Source organism: Lemur catta, chromosome 3, assembly GCF_020740605.2.
Source record: "Lemur catta isolate mLemCat1 chromosome 3, mLemCat1.pri, whole genome shotgun sequence".
Lineage (NCBI taxonomy): Eukaryota > Metazoa > Chordata > Mammalia > Primates > Lemuridae > Lemur > Lemur catta.
The window spans coordinates 104,875,315-104,888,321 of NC_059130.1; positions in this window are offsets into that span (position 1 = coordinate 104,875,315).

Genomic DNA, 13,007 nt, shown 5'->3' on the forward strand with positions numbered 1-13,007 from the left:
AAAGAAAACCAGCTCTCCCCAGGGCAGCCATGGTCTACTGGCAGATGGCAAGTTACTTTGTAACCTATAATTTTGTTTTTGTTTTTTTTGAAGTTTGCGCAGATAAACAGGACTAAACTAATTAGGATTTTTTTTATTTTTTTATTTTTTTCCTCGGGCCTTGGAGTACAATGGGAGTCTCTTGGCCCCACAGCGGATTGGTTACCAGGTTTCAATAAGGGTTTGTCTTCGCAATTACAGTTTGTTAATGGATTTACAAGGGAGAGGAGATAGCAAAGTCTGCTAAGGGGGTTGTTTTCCATTTCTCCTCTTTTAATTGCATGGGTTTTCTCCCGGACCAGTGCTCTTTGAGAAAAGGGGCGGGAGGTGGAGAGATGTGATACCCCATCTGTTCCAGATGTGAACACCGTTACTCCAGGAGAAGACAGGAGCTGCTTGGGGCTTCCTGCTACCCCAGGTTGGACCTGCCTCCTCTTCAGAGCTGCCTCGTGGCTGGGAGGCTCAGCCGCCGGACCCTGGGTGGCATCAGAGTACGTTGACAAGGGGAGGGGACAGCTCTGCTCATGGGGGCATGGCAACCCAGGGGGACTTGGAGTCAGAGTCAGATTTGGGTCACTTACTGAGTTGCCACTTTCGGATCACCACTATTTGCCAGGTGACGCACACATAATGTCCAACTCAAATGTTTCGGTGATCCTTTTAATAAACTTGATTCACAGACAGGGAAACCAAGGCTGTGAGATGTAAAGTGTCACACAGCCAGGAAATGGCTGGGCTGGAATTTGAACCCTGCAATCGCTGGCTCCAAAATCGGGGCTCTTGCCAGAACGTGGCCTCTCAGAGGTTTAGAACCACTGTAAGGAAAGGGGGTTCTAGTGCTTTCTCCACAGGCTGGGACCATCGCAGGTTAACTGGCTTCTCTGCCTTTGGGATCTTGTTCTTTAGTCCGTTCTGCACACTGATATCAGAGTGATGGGCCTACAGTGCCCATCTGATCAGGCCACACCCCTGCTCAAGAACCTCCTCTGGCTCCCTACCGCCCTTCCTGGATAAAATTCACACTTAGCCTGACACTTTAGATGCCGTATGGTCCAGCTGTTGCCTAGCTCTCTGTCTCACTTCTTATCACTGTGATCTCATAGAGGTCACACTCTGGAGACAGAACTGAATGAGGTTGCCATCAATTTCCCATCGTAGAGATAAGAGACGGGCACAGAGAGCTAAAGTTACTTGTGCAAGATTGAGCTCTCAGGGCTGGAGGTCCTGAAAGGCTGGCACTTACCAAGCTGTGAAACAGGGCAGGGGCCGGGGTACTGGTGGGTAGAGAGCCCCCTTTTGGGTCTTGCTCACCCCACCGTGCTGTAGGGGTCCCAGACATTACCAGGGTAGTCAGACTGAGAAAGCTCTGGTGGTTTTTTTCATTCCCTAAATGTTTGCTGAGAACCTGCTGAGTCCAAGGTGCAAGCCAGGTGCTGGGAGGAGAAAATGAGCAATGAGATCTCAGGAAGCTTCCAGTCCATTTAATACAGCAGACGGGATAGGAACACGTGAAGCAACGACAGTGATAAGACGATAATCACCTTTTACTGACGACATATAGTTGCTCACTGAGGGTTAACAAGTTCTGAGAGGTCAGGTAACTTTTCCAAAGTTGCACAAACAGGATTTGAACTCAGGACTGTTGGGCTTCAGGGGCCGGGCTCTGTCCTCTGCAGGGGGCTCCTGCTGTTCTATGATTACCACAGAGGAAGGGTCAGAGGGCAGGGGGTGGGGACAAGGCACACATGGGGGAACATGTTGGAAAGTGTTGGAGACGTGGAAGCCAGATTACCAATAATAAGGGCCGGCATTTACTGAGCACCTACTACATGCCAGTGACAGCTTTGGGTACTTTTCTTGGACTAGGCCTCAGTCTGATTACTTCTCACCATCACTTTATGAAGGAACTTACTCTTTATCACTCCATTTCACAGATGAGGAAACTGAGGCAGGGAGGGTGCCAGTAGCATGACCATGTGCCCTGTCTAGTGAGCAATGGAGCTGGGACTGAGCCTGATCTCTCAGACTGCTGAACCAGGTGCTCTTGGCCACAGCGCTGACAGGTCTAACGCAGCTGGTGCACTGACAGTGGGTACAACGTTAAAAAGGAATCGTGTAGTAATGACACAGTCTTGATCAAGCAAAGGTGCATTGGCTGTGAGACGTCCATTGATTTATCATCAGTAAATCATTTGTGATTTGCTGAGCGCCTGCTCTGTGTTGGGTGCCGGCCCGGGCCCTGGGGCCACAGCCATGAGCAGGCTTTGTCTGACTCTGCCCTCATGGCCTTAGCTTCTCACGGGGACTGTGACGACACAGGAGGGGCCAAAGTGTGGGAGCACTTCAGACAGAGGAGAGGCGCTGGGAACGTAAGAGGAAGCAGTGCATGGGGCGGGTGGTGGGGGTCACCGGCTTTGCCCTTGGGAGCCCAGCGTGAGCACAGCCAGGTCTGTCACTGCAGACTCGATTCTGTGCTTGTGGGGGTCTGGGGTGGGGACTGGCGCCAGACAGATGCCACGCCTACAAAACCATGATGGCCGAGATGTGTATGTTACTCAGCTGTTTCCAAGCCCCAGGTGAAGTCCATGTGGTTATCAGCCCCGTTTTACAGATGACACACTGAGGCTCAGAGATGTGAAGGGACTCCCTCCCGGGCCACGCTGCAGTGGAGCTGGGGTCTGAATCCAGGCCTGCTGGACTCCAACGTCCCTGCTGCCCCCGTTCACCCCTTGCTGTGGGCTGGGTGGTGGTTTCGGAGCCACCGCCCCATCTGCGAAACGGACCCCCGACCCTGGGCAAGGTGATCTCGAGGACTTCTTTGGACCTTGGAATTATGTGATTTAAGATTTTTTAAATTTATTTTTTATCGTCTATATTGAAGGTGTACAACGTGATGTTTGATACACACACACGTAGGGAGATGATTATTACCGTGGAATTTTGTGATCTTCATGGGGCCAGCGTCGTGGGCCTTGAGGCTGCTATGGAGGGCTCTGACCACGCGATGGCACTGTTGGCCCAGGAATGGGGTGACCAGGCCCAGCAGGGGGATGGGTTCAGCCTTGTCTCTGTGAGCTGGGCTAGTTCCTGCCACTTATGGCACCTGTAACCTAATCCCTTTCACCCCCTCCTCCCCAACCCCCTCAAAGTCTCCTGAGCCGGGTGGTGACTTCTCTCGTGGGGAAAGATCACAGCTGTGGGTCTCCCCAGAGCCAATTTTATCCCCCAGACTAGAGCCGGCTGCACCGTCCTGTCCCTCACTCTGAGATGCCCTGGGAGGGACTGTCTGGAGGCTCCGGTGGCCCAGCGGGTGGCAGCTCAGATCCACATGCTGGGGTGGGGGAGGTGCCAAGCAGGCCACCCCAAGGAAGTATCTTCCTGTCCCCTTCCCTCCCATGTTGCTACGGGTAAATTGCTGAGTTCTTTGTCCCCAAATCAGAATGTAAGTGTCTTCAAGTCAAAAATAGGTACAGTCTGGTGGAGGGAGGGGATATCAGAGATGCCCAAGCAGAGGTGTCTGAGGGACCCCAACACAGATGCCAGGGAGAGACCTCGGGCTCAGCAGTCCACAGCCCTGGTGTGGGCTCCTCTGTCCCTGTGTGCGTGTGGCTGTGGGCAGGTGGCTGCAGCCCTGGGCTCAGTCTGCTCCCCTGGGAAATGGGGAGAATAGTTCCCCCCTCGCTGGGGTGGAGACTATGAAATGAGGTGACAGGTGTCAAGTGCAGAGCATGGGCCAGATGCCCTCGGTGTTCAAGACAAAACTGTAGCCTCGTGGCTGCGGCAGCACCGGGTCTGGGCCCAGGGGCCGAGGCTCAGGTCACAGGTTCCCACCAGGGCTCCAGGGAGGAGGCCGTGTCTCCTCCACATGGAGAGCCGTCCTGTCCTCCCTCGCGGAAAATCTACAGCAGGTGGAACATCTTCCTTCCTGCTACCCCTCCAGGGTTTGGTGCCTCTAGTGGCTCCTTTCTGTCCCCGCCTCCACCCAACCGGCCCACCTTGTGATGTGCAAGAGGCCGCCCTATTCTGTGACTGTGATGGGGAGTCTGGGGTCCACGGGGGACAGTGCAGAGTGTCTGGAGAGTGGGGTGAGGGTGGTCGGCTGGGAGGATGCAGCGCCCAGACCAGGGGACCGGAGGGCAGCCGGGGGTGCTCAGGGGGCTGAGGGGCTTATTCAGCACAGGGCGCAGGGGGATTATCACCGAGTCACCGTGTGGCCAGCAATCCGAGCCATCCACGGGGCTGGGCTGGGTGCCTGGCTCCGTGCTGGGTACGTGACTTACAGAGGTTGAAGTCACCCAGCTGATCTGTCTTGGAGACCTGAGTTCCTGCTGGTTTCCCCAGCACAGAGTGATGCCCTGAGAAGGTGTTAAAATGCAGGGTCCCAGGCCCCTGAATCACTGTGTGGACGGGGCCCCTGGAATCTGCATTTTAAGGAGTCTCTGGGAATTCTCAATGTCTGCCCTCCCTGTGCCTAGACCTGGGGGTGTGGTGCTGTGTGACCTTGGCAGATCCCCTCCCCTCTCTGAGCCCATCTCGCGGACGGTGCCTTGGGCTGTAGCAGGGGCACGGGAGGAAGCGCTTTGTCCGCGTGGGCTGCACTTGGAACTCCAGCGCCAGCCACGAGTCGATGTGACAGTGCTCGGTGAGTCCCCAGACTGAGGCTGGCCCTGCTTCCCAGGGGGCTTGATAAACACTGAATGAAGGTGGGAAAGAGTGAGCCTGCCCCTGTTTCCCACAGCCCTTCAGTGGTGACATAGTAAATGGCTTATAAATAGGGATTTGTAGCATATTATACGATCTCTAGTTTATTATGTATACTTACATATATATTATAAAACATAAATATAGACCAGAGAGATACACAAATAATGTAAACAAAATGTAAATAAATATAATGTATGTTATTATATAATCATACACTATATTTCTGTAAATGGTAATTAGTAAATACACATCGATAGGCAGCTAACGTATATTAATGCGTACTACAAGCCCAGCACTGTTCTAAGGAAGCGCAAACGTCACTCAGCCCCCACAACTGCTTTGGGAGGCTCACAGGTGGGGACAGTGAGGCTCAGGGGACAGAAGTAAGTCCCAGCAGCAGACAGAGGCACCGTCACCAGACCCCAGGCCTGTCTGTCCGGCACGGCCCTGGGTCTGCCCTCCTCTGGGGGAAACCCCTTTGTTGCCCCCGGCACTCTTTCAGGTTCATAGGTTGGGGTCGCCCCCCTGCCGGCTCCCAGTCCACAGAACAGGCTGGAACAGACCCTTGGCCCGGCCCCGGCCCCCAGTCCTGCCTGGAGGCCTCTCTGCCCGCCCTCGTCCCTGGCGCGGCTGCTGCTTGGGCAGGAAGCCACAGCTCAAGAAGGATTTTTTCCTCTCCTTGGTATCAGATTTTCCCTCACAGTTTCCTGCCTTCGTCCCTGGCAGGATTCCCCTGCCCGGGACAGCAGGGGCCTCCCAGCCTCTCTCCTGTGGATGGTGCAGGGGGAATTCTGGAGTATTGGGGAGTGCATGTGGTGAGCACCCCCCCACACCCCCTCCTCCCCCACCCCCTCCCCCATCAGCTCACACCTCCCACCCTTCCCCTCCCCCCTAGTCTCCCCAACAGCAGGCCTGGAGCCTCCTCTGGAGCAGGTGTGTCACTGGGGGTACGGGGTGACTATGGGTCGTGCATGGATATTTTATGTTTTACCAATCACATGTGTATTTTCATGAGCATTAGGGAAAAAACTCACAAGCAATTAGCCCATTGAACCCTTGATTTCATGGATATTATTGCTCAGGGTGAGGCAAATTGAAAACAGGGAACCCATTTCAAGCCAGTTTAAAGGGACGACTGAGTCAGTATTTTTGTGTAAAAGCGCGAACGTGTCGGAGCAGCTGCTCGGGATTGGGAGATGGTGGCCAGGCCTGTGAGTCCCGGAGTCGGACGCTGGGGCCAGCCAGGCTCTGCCTGTGGTTGCGGGGCCTAGGGCAGGTCACTGCACCTCTGTGAGGCTCAGTTTCCTCAGCTGTGACATGGGGTGAGCAGAAGCAGCTCACAGGGTCATGGAGAGGGTTGATGAGCCGAGGAGGGGAGGGTGCTGGCAGGAGCTTGGCACAGGGTTTCCCGTCCAGGGCAGCAGGGATTGGTGATATTATTATAATACTATTAGCATTAGTGTCACTGTTGTCCTCGAGGGCTTTATTCTGGGCTGCGAGATGACTGTGAGGAGCAGCAAGAAAACCAGCTCAAGGCTCTGGAAGGTAGCAGAGCTTCCTCCCGGGGGGATCTGCACTCCCCGTGGGGTGAAGGTTTGCTGGTCTGCTGGGGCAGGTTTGGTGTAATCTCTGGGGGTCTGAACTGGCTCTGAGTGTTAGATGTGTGGTTCCTGTGGATGGAAAAATCCAAACTCTGAAATAATTTGAAGAGATTTATTATGAGCCAAATTTCATGACCCGGAGCCATACGCAAAAGTCTTAAGCAAGTGGGCTTGCTGTGGTTGGGTTACAGTTTGATTTTTATACATTTTCTGGGAGACAGGAATTATAGATAGAATCACAAATCAATATATTGGTTTGGCCCCAAAAGGGCAGGACATCTCGAAGTAGGGGCTTGCAAGTGACAGGTGGATTTAGGGACTCTTCAGCTGACAATTGGCTGAAAGAGTCAGGCTTTGTCCAAAAGACCAGGAATCAGCTGAAAGAAATGTTTAAGGGTCTTCTATCTTTCATGTGATGCTATACGGGAATCAGGTTGGGAAGCAAACAACATCATAAAAACCTGTTCTGAGATTTTATCATTTGTAGGCATGACTCACAAGGCCCCCTTAGAAAGGAAAATTTTTCCTTTTTGGGGGGTAAGGAAAAGATCAGAGTTTAGTTGTCGTTCCTGTGTCACACCCATCCATCCATCCTCCATTTATCCATCCACCCAAACATCCATCCATCCATCCATTATCCCTCCATCATTCATTATCCATCCACCCATCCATCCATCATCTATCTATCCATCCATCCCTCGTCCACCATCCACCCATCCATCTATTCATCATCCATCCATCCATCCATCATCCGTCATTCATCCATCTACCCATCCGTTCATAGTTCATCCATCCCTCCTCCATTCATTATCCACCCACCCATCTATCCATCCATCATCTATTTATCCATCCATCCATCCCTCCTTCATCCATCATCCACCCACCCACCATCCACCCACCCATCCATCCATCATCCATCCATCAACTAAATGGCAATCAAGCACCTACTATGTGCCAGGTATAGTGGTGCAGACAGTGCTGAACAAGACACCCAAGGTCCCTTGCCTTCATGGTACTTCAGTCGAGTAGAGAAACTGGAGCTGAGCACACATCATCATGAAGCATGAGGATGGCCATGGAGGGGGAGCACAGGGTATTGTGGGCACCCCAGTAAAGGTCAGGGAAGCCTACCTGGAGGAAGGGGCATCTGAGCTAGCAGGAGGAGTTCATGGGTGAAGGGGGTGGGTGGGACTGTCCAGGTGGAGGCTCAGCCTCCCTTGGGAGCTGGGGTGGGCCCAAAGATCAGTAATGTGGCCACTGCGGTTGGGGTGGGGCGGGAGTGTGGAGGGAGTCGGGGTTTTACCCTGAGTGTCACAGTTGCTGTGCAGGGTGGGTCCCTCTGGCTGCCTCATGGGTGTGGAAGAGGCTGAGATGGGGGAAGAGGCCAGCTGGGAGGTGGAGGCCTCCATGCGGGCTGGAGGCCATGGGGCTTTGGCTGGGAGGGTGGCTGTGAGGCTGGGAGAAACGGGTGCATGTGGGGAAATTTGGGGGCTCCACTCTCAGTCACAGTGATGGGGGGTGAACCGAGTGAGGGGCTGGAGGGTCGAGGTGGGCTCCCAGGGTTCTGACCTGAGTGACTGGCTGCCCGGGGCGCACACACTAAGGTCCCCATATAGAGAAGCAGGTTTGGGGGGAGATGCTGGGTATGGCTGCGTCTGCGGGCTTGAGGCACCCATGGGTGTCCAGGGGGACAACCACACTTAAGGGACAGCAAGAGGAACCAGTGAGGGAGGCCGAGGAGGTGTGCGAGGAGTCAGGAGAATGAGGAGGGTCCCAGGCGCCCAGTGGAGGTGTGAGGAGGAGGAGCAGGGTGGTCTGGGAGTTGCCCAGAGGCTAAGCATGGGCTGAAGGTGCCACTGCCTGAACCAGTGAGGAGGACAGCATGGCCTTGCGGAGCAGAGTCCCGGGACACGGGGGGACTGCAGAGTGTGTGGGAGAGACAGCGGGATGAATGGCTGGTTTAGGGCATTGGGCTGTGAAGGGAAAGTGAGAGGGTCACGGCTGGAAGAGACACCAACACCAAGTTCAGGTTTGCTTGTTACGTGGTGAGAGCACCCGGGACAGACGGAGGCGTGGGAGGGGCTGGCAGAGCAGGGTGGCCCTGGACAGCAGGAGCGGCCAGTCTGAGCTTTGGATACTTGGTATTAGGAAATCTGGTGACTTCCTGTTTGGACGCTGGGATTTCCCTGGGGCATCAGGAGACCAAGGCACCTGCTGAGACTGACAGGAGAGGGGAGAGGAGCTCCAGAAGGAGGAGGAGGAGGAGGAGGAGGAGGAGGAGGAAGAGAAGGAGGAGGAGAGGGGCTGAACTTTGCCCTGGGGACCTGCCGAGTGGGAGGCAGAGCACGATGTCCTGGGGAGGAGGCCTTGGGAGCTGGTGGGGGCCTGGGGTGACCAGGAGTCCCGTGGGCTGTTGAGGTCTCATGTGAGGGGTGTGCTGCGTGCTGCGTCCTGGGCTGAGCTCTGGCTGGACTGATCCTGGGCCGTCGCCCAGCCGGCCCCCGCCTGAGTCATCTAACTTCTGAGTCATCTCATCCCGCCGTGTCCTGCAGGCCAGGAAACCTGCTGTGAGCAGAGGGCCCCGAGGTCCCGGGCCCAGGAGATGCACCTGCTTCCCAGCAGTCCCCTCACTCCTTTTGCCCTCAACTCTTCCTGCTGCCAGAGGGTGCTTCCTAATATGAGACGTTTATCATGTTATGCCCCAGCTCAAGAATCTTCTGTGGCTCCTAACTTTCTGTGGGATCAAGTTCAAACTCCTTGGCCTGGAACTCAAGGCTACTCTCACCTGGCTCTGCTCCCTCCCTCAACCCCCAGACACACCACCTGCAGGCTGCACCTGCGGCCCAGCCACGCTCAGCTGCCTGCTGTGCCTCAAGTAGGCCAGGCTCTTCGGCACCCTGTTCCTTTGCACGTGCTGGCCTGGAATGCCCTTCCCTGTCTGCTGAGGCTGGTGCTCGACCCCTCCCTGACTCCCCCGGGGTCGGCTCTCTCCCCGGGCTCCCTCAGGACCCCTCCAGAAGGGAAAGAGACTGGGTGACAGCTGGAGGGGACATCAGGCTCCCCAGACCTCTATTCGTGCCTGACCCCAGCCAGCCCCCTGCCTGCGGCTGCTCCTGCTGGGCTGGAGGGGCCTTGGGATGTCAGTGACAGTGTCTGGTTCCTCCAGGTGTCCCCCCTCCAGCGCCTGGCCCAGAGCAGGTCCAGGTTCACGCTGAATAAATCAGCAAGAGAATGACTGGGTGGGCGGGTGGGTGGATGGACAGGTGGACACAAAGCAGCCGGGAGTCAGGAGCCGGGACATCCCCAGGCAAGGAAGGAGCCGCAGTGGGGAGCCCAGACCCTGCCCGGCTTGTGTGTGCTGATGGCACCAGGTCTCATATTAACCCTCACACCGGCCCACAGGTGGGCTTGTCCCTCCCATTGCACAGATGAGGAAATCGAGGCTGAGAGAGGCGCAAGGCTACGCATCTAGGAAGTGTAATGCCATGGTCTGAGCCTGTCTCCCCACTCTCAGCCCAGGGCCCTTCCTGGAACCGACACTCATGGCCACGATCCCCTACTCTGTGCCCGAAGGAGCCTGTAACTGTTGGTGGCTTCACGTCTGTCCTGACAGAGGCACAAGGAGAATCACGTGCTTCGGAGCTGGACAGGCCTGGCTGGGAGCGCCTCCTGTCCCTGCACAGGTGACCTGGGCACGACACATCACCTTGGACACGCAGTTTTCTCACCTGAGAACTGGGGACATTAGCAGAGTTTCCCAGGGCTGTTGGGAGCTTTGCATGAGACAGTGTGTGGGGTGGGGAGTGGGCCCCACCTCCTCCCTTCTCTCCCAGGACACCCCTCCCTCAGGCCCTCAAGTCCCTAGTTTCTCTCCCCAAGTCCCCAGGGCCACACGTTCTGGGGTCTGAGATGCCCCCTCGGCCCTGTCGGAGCTGCCTCTGCCACCTCGTCTGTGTGGTCACTATAGCAGCCGCCTCAGTTTAGAGCTGTCATGAGGCTGCACGTTCTGATCTGTCCCCTGGTGGCTGTGGCTTCACCAGGCATCTGCCCACACTGAGGCATCAGCTGCCCTCTGGGCCCTGAGCAAAGGCCTGTCCCCCTCGGCCTGGGGTGGGTGAGGGGCTCCCCTCTGTGCACGCCTGGCCAGGGGAAGGGGCAGCAACTTCGAGAGACGTCTGGCTGGCTGGGCCCCGGGGCTGCAGGTGGCAGATTGGTGGGTGCCTGTGGCCTGGCCCGAGAGACGCCCCTGTCCTCTCGTTCCCGGGCCTCCGCACCCCGGGCAGCAGAGGAGCCACCTGCTGGTCACCCCGCACCTCTCCTCCAGGCTGGAGAGCCCCGCCCTGGCCTCCTCGCCACTCTCCAGGCAGGGCCGCAGGTGGGTGTGAGTGGGGCTGAGAGAATCGATGGGGGCTGCAGGCGGGTGGGTGAGGGTGTGTCTGCACTCCGAGGGGGTGGGCACCTGGGACCCCGGCTGCCTCTCTCCCACCTGGCCAAGTGTGTGAACCAGCTGTCTCTGGGCCCGTCTGTGGCCTGGAATGGCTGTCTCTGGCTTGGGCTCAAGAGGTCCCTTCTTCACTCCTCCCACGGTGAGTCATGCTGCTAGCAGCGATCCCACCTGGTTTCCTGAAGGTGTCACTGGATGCTTGGATCTGGCAGTAAGCCAGGTCTCTGAGAAGGACCGATGCCCCAAACAGCTCTCACCAGGCTGCCTAGACCCCACCTTGGGGCCCACTGTGGCTTCCTTCTAAGTAGCACTGTGTTGAGGAACAGGAGGCCTGGGCTGGCCCCTGGATATTCAGCACAGTCAAGGTCCCTGAGCCAGGACAGGCCGAGGGTGGGAGCGGTCCCTTCGGGTCCTGGTCCAGCCAGTGCACAGGCCTGCCAGGCCCTTGAGCCGGGTCTGCACAGCCTGTGGGAGCCCTGCCCCTCCTCCCCGGTGACGGCAGAGCCTCCCTGCCAGCTCGCAGGGCCCAGCCAGCCCAGCTCGGGGCTGTTTCAGGGGAGGCTCCTGAGGCGCAGAGGGGGCAGTGGCAGCTCATCCCTGCCCCACGGCCAAGTCTGCCCAATGCTGGGCGCCCTGGGACCCCAACCTTCCTGCTCAGGGGCGGCTGAGGTTGGGGGTGAGGAGGGGGCTGCCCTGGGGTGTCCTGGGGGACCCAGCGCCGATCCAGCCTCCTCCAGGTTTCCAGCCCCTCCCTGCCTGTTCTCCCCTGTCCCTCCTGCCCGGGAACCAAATTCCTTCCCAGAGAAACCAGAACTGACCCTGGCAGGACAGCGCTGCTCAGAGCCGCTGGGAACACGGCAGATTACACGCTGAGAGGAGACCTCCGGGGGGAGCAGGGCGAGTCCCTCAGAAGAGCAAACAGACGCGACATGAGAGCAGACTGCAGCCACTCACTTCCTGAGCTGTTTATTCTCAGGGAAACACATCAGAAAAATTCCACTTGGCCTCCAAAGGCTGCGTCCCTGCCATCCTCATAATTAATACTAAAGGAAAAAACAGCCCCGAAGTGTTCAGCTGGGTCCACATAGGCCCAGGAGTTTTCTAGTGGGTTTTGTTGCCTGGGGCTCCAAGACCCCTTTAACCCACTCGCACTCAGGGGTGGGTGCAGGTGTCCCTGGGATGATGTTACCATACCAGGGGACAAGGCCACCAAGAAGATTCCAGCAGTAGTAGGGATGTGGCCCACACCCACCACCCTGGTCTGAGGACAAAAGAGAGAAGCACAGAGGTATCCCAGCCCTGCTTCTCCAGGCTGGGGGAGGCACCCTGGAGAGGGCTGTCTGGAAGAATCCAAAAAGCAGTTTGTAGACTAGCGTCAAGGACAAGGCCTTTCCGGGGGGCCCATCTCTGTTGGCAGAGGGACCAGGCTCAGGTGGAGTTGGGGACTTCTGGGATGTTTCCTTGAACCCTCAGGGCTCTGGGTTCTTGACAGGAGAGATGAGGGCCAGGATGAGAGAGAGGGGACAATGGAATCGGGAGCCCTTGGGGACCCCACTTTTTCATGCTGAGACATCGCTGGAGATAAACAGCTGAATAGCCTCCTTCTAAAGATACTGGGTCTTCAGCCGTCACTTCCCTCACACAGGCGGAGCGTTTTCAGATATGTCAGTGCCATTCATAGCATCTGAGATGCACGAAATCTTGGAATCAGAGCATCTTTCATACACACAAAGATGCTTTTATAGCCTCTTTGAATTGCAGGATCTCAGCATCTTGCCTTTGTGCAGAATCCTGGAATTACAGGATCACAGATGCCTTCATGGACTCACAGGCCCACGGAGTCTTAGAATTTAGGAATCTCTACACAAGGCTTGGACCACGTGGAATCATTCAGAGAAACTTAAAGTTGAAATAGAAGTCTTGGAATCAGGAAATAACCTTAGTCCAACTCCCTCCTGGACTAGAGGAACTCCTCTCTTCACTGTCCTATAATAATCTGAACACTTCTAGGGACAGGGAGCTCATTACCTGACAGGACAACCTGTCTCACCTTTGGACAGATTTGGCTGATAATGCTGGACCTTAATCTGTCCCAGTGTTACCCTCGTATTCCTCTCTCCCTGGCCCCACTCCCTGCCATCCCCTATCCACCTTGAAGAGCCAAATGTAAAGACAAGCAACACAGAGGCAGAAGCTAAACTATCTCTTGGCCAAATACA